The sequence below is a fragment of the Heterodontus francisci genome, unplaced genomic scaffold, assembly GCF_036365525.1.
Source record: "Heterodontus francisci isolate sHetFra1 unplaced genomic scaffold, sHetFra1.hap1 HAP1_SCAFFOLD_278, whole genome shotgun sequence".
In the NCBI taxonomy this organism is placed as follows: Eukaryota; Metazoa; Chordata; class Chondrichthyes; order Heterodontiformes; family Heterodontidae; genus Heterodontus; species Heterodontus francisci.
The window spans coordinates 617,847-621,949 of record NW_027141343.1 but is presented as its reverse complement, the minus strand read 5'-3'; the positions used below and the strand labels follow the sequence as shown (position 1 = coordinate 621,949).

The following is a 4,103-nucleotide window of genomic DNA, read 5'->3' as shown; positions in this document are numbered from 1 at the left end:
TGACCAGACCATGAAGATCTTCCTGCAGTCTACAGCTATCCTCCTTGCTATTTACCACACAGCCAATCTTTGTGGCATCTGCAAACTCATACCCCCTACATTTACATCCGTGAAGACTACATCAACTGCACTACCCTCATCTATCTTCCTTCTTAATTCTTCAAAATTTCGATCAAGTTGGTTAGACAAGATCTTCCCTTAACAAATCCATGCTGACTATCCTTGATTAATCTGTGCCTTTCGAAGTAACATTTTATCCTGTCTCTCAGAATAGATTCCAATAATTTGACCACTACTGATGTTAGACTGACTGGCCTGTAATTATTTGGTCTCCCTCACTCCCTTTTTAAACAAAGGTACAACGTTAGCAGTCCTCCAATCCTCCATCACCGCACCTGTATCCAGTGAGGTCTGGAAAATGATGATCAGCTCTTCTGCTATTTCCTCTCTTGCTTCTTTTTAACAGCCTGAGGTGCATTCCATCCGGCGCTCGTGATTTATCAACTTTCATATACACTAATCCCATTAATATGTCCTCTCTCCCTCTGTATGGATCACATCCATACTTCACACCCCTCTTCCTTATCTACAATATATGCATCTTCCCCCTCTTTTGTGAAGACAGATGCAAAGTATTTATTCAGAACAATGCCAGCATCTTCTGCCCGACACATAGGTTACCTTTTTGGTCTTTTCTGTGCCCTATTCTTTCCTTATTTATCCTTTTACTCTCAATGTATTGATAAAACATCTTTGGGTTCACCATAATTTTGATTGCCAATATTCTTTTATGCTCTCGCTTAACTTTCCTAATTTCAATGTTGATTTCCCCCCTCCACATTCTATACTCCTCTCGGCTTTCTGTAGTATTCAGTTCTCTGTGTTGGGCATAAACTTTCCTTTACTGCCTTATTACACCCGTAAACTCCTTGACATCCATGGGGCTCTAGTTTTGGCCTTCCCACCCTTTTTCTTTGTGGGAACATGTTGACTCTGAACCCCTGGAATCTCCCCTTTGAATTCTTCCCACTGCTCTGACACTGATTTACCTTCAACTACCTGTTTTCAGTCCACTTTCGGTAAATCAATCTTCACCTTAGTAAAGTTGGTCTTACCCCAATTGAAAACTCTAACTCCTGTTCTGTCCTTGTCCTTTCCATAATTATGTTAAAACTGACTGAATTATGATCACTACCACCAAATTGCTGTCCCACTGACGCTCCTTCCACCTGCCCCTCTTCATTTCCTAAAACTAAGTCTAAAACTTCACCCTCTCTTGTTGGACTTGCTACATATTGGCTAAAAAAGTACTCCTGAATGCACCTCAAGAATTCTGCTCCCTCAATTCCCTCTACACAAAAAGTATCCCAGTTAATGTTTGGGTGGTACAAATCCCCCACTGTTACTGCCCTATTGTTCTTGCACTTCTCAGATATTTGCCTACATATCTGCTCTTCCATCTCCCTCTGACTGTTTAGGGGTCTATAGTACACTCCCAGCAGTGTGATTGCCTCTTTTTTGTTCCTCAGCTCAATCTATACGGTCTCATTTGATAAACCTTCCAACATATCATCCCTCCTCACAGCTGTAATAGTTTCTTTGACCAAAATTGCCACTCCCCCTCCTTTTTTATCCCCTTCCCTCTCACGTCTGAAAACCCTGTAACCAGGAAGATTGAGCTGCCACGCCTGTCCCTCCTTTAGCCATGTTTGTGTAATAGCTATGATATCATACTGCCATGTGTCTAACTGTGCCCTGAGCTCATCTGCTTCATTTGCTATGCTCCTTGCATTGATTTAGATATCCTTGAGCACTGCCAACATTTTTTGTTTTGAAGTTTCTAATCAGTGTTTCCTCTCTCTTCCAGACTCCATTAATTTTCTGCCTTCCATTTTCATTTCTGATCTGACTCTACCTTCCAGTCCCCATCTCCCTGCCAACTAGTTTAAACCCTCCCCAACAGCACTAGCAAAACATCCTGCAAGGAACTCCGTCCTGGCTCGGTTCAGGTGCAACCCGTCCAACCTGTCCCAAAAATCTAAAGTCCTCCCTCCTGCACCATCTTTCCAGCCACACGTTCATCTGTCTTATCCATCTATTCCTGTACATTCATCTGTCTTATCCATCTATTCCTGTACTCACTTGCACGTGGCACTGGGAGTAATCCGGAGATTATTACTTTTGATGTCCTGCTTGCTAATTTCTTACCTCACTCCCTAAGTTCTGACTGCAGCACAACATCCTTATATCTACCTATGTTGTTGGTTCTGATGTGGACTACCACTGCTGGCTGTTCACCCTCCCGCTTCAGGGTGGTCTGCAACTGCTCAATGACATCCTTGACCCTGGCACCAGGGAGCCAACACTCCATTCCTGGATTCACGTCTGTGGCCATAGAAACACCTGATTGTTCCCTTGACGATTGAATCACCTATCACTATGGCTTTTCCAGTCTTCCCTGTACTCCCCTTTGCTGCTGAGTCACCCATGGTGTCATGGACTTGGCTCCGGCTGCACTCCCCAGGTGAAGCATCATTGTCCTCTGTATTCAGAACTGAATACCTGCTGGAGAGTGAGACGCACTCGGGGTGTCCTGCACTACCTGCCTGATTCTTTTTGACTGCCTGGTGGTCACCCATTCCCTCTCTCCCTGCATACTCTTAAGCTGTGGGGTGACCATATCTATAAACGTGTTATCTATGTACAAAGAACAAACAACAGTACAGCACAGGAACAGGCCATTCGGCCCTCCAAGCCTGCGCCGATCTTGATGCCTGTCTAAACTAAAACCTTCTGCACTTCAGGGGACCGTATCCCTCTCTTCTCATCCTATTCATGTATTTGTCAAGATGCCTCTTAAACGTCGCTATCTTCCCTGCTTCCACCACCTTCCCCGGCAGCAAGTTCCAGGCACTCACCACCCTCTGTGTAAAGAACTTGCCTCGCACATCCCCTCTAAACTTTGCCCCTCTTGCCTTAAACCTATGTCCCCTCGTAACTGACTCTGCCGCCCTGTGAAAAAGCTTCTGACTATCCACTCTGTCTCTGCCGCTCATAACTTTGTCAACCTCTATCATGTCGCCCCTCCACCTCCATTCTCAGTTTTGGGAAAAATAGACTATATGACTGTATCAATAAGTAGGAAAAGTTAAATATGTTGTGACCAGTGGAGACGTGTGATGAGAATAAACAGATCCTCCTCTGATTTCAACTACACAAGCATCTGTGATTTGACTCTGTAGCTTAGTTGGTTAAAGCACCTGTCTAGTAAATAGAAGAGCCTGGGTTCAACTCCCAGCAGAGCCTTATTTCACATTTGTGATATGCTTCTGAAGTTTCCTTGTCAATCATTTATATCTCTGTTTTGTGAACTTGAACTTGGAATTCAAATTACATGATGAATTTCAGTCACAGGAGAAAACAGCCTTTGTGAAGGATGTGACTTGGGAATGGCTGTTCCTCCTTGTCCAGAAATTCAGTGCTGATACGCCAAAGGCAACTTCTTTGATACAAATTTGTTCACGGTTACATTCAATCTGGAAAACAGCTCGACATTAATCTCACTGAAGGAAAGTGTGACTGTGTTGTATGTTTCAGAGTGTTTGTGTCGTTATGTGTTGCTTTTAACCGAGACTGGGGACATGACGCGAGTGGGAAGGTTGATCCGAGGTTTGGAATATTTGTCAATCAGGAACAAGGAAAATCAAAGGAACCAAATAAGAAAACCTATGTCTCGTGGGTATTGAGAGACGGTGAGAAGATATTAAACTTTGTTCCATTCAATCCGGCTGCGATGAACTTTGAATTTTTCCGCCTTTTATAAACATTATTTGAAGGGTCTCTGTAACAATGTTCAGTGTTGATGAGAGTGGGGTCTGGGTGAGCAGCTGCTGAGTATGACAGGGTCAGGACTGGATGCAGGAAGTTCTCTGACACTCTCTCTCCCTCTCTCTCTCTGATGGCTTTGAGTTGATTTTCAAGTGTTTGAATAAATGAAGGAAGTTCCCTCCACCCATTTGTTTGGACAGACAGTGTAGTATAAGGATGTAAAGGGTTAATGCTGAAGATAGTGGGATCAACCCCTCCCACTGTCAGAGTGATGA

The 4,103-nt window shown here is 43.8% G+C and overlaps 1 non-coding gene across 1 annotated transcript; it reads left to right on the top strand.

The window, feature by feature from the left end:
- Positions 1-3,232: 3,232 nt before the first annotated feature.
- On the top strand, positions 3,233-3,306 carry trnat-agu (transfer RNA threonine (anticodon AGU)). The gene has a single exon. It is a non-coding gene; the product is annotated as a tRNA-Thr (tRNA).
- The last annotated feature ends 797 nt before the right edge of the window (positions 3,307-4,103 follow it).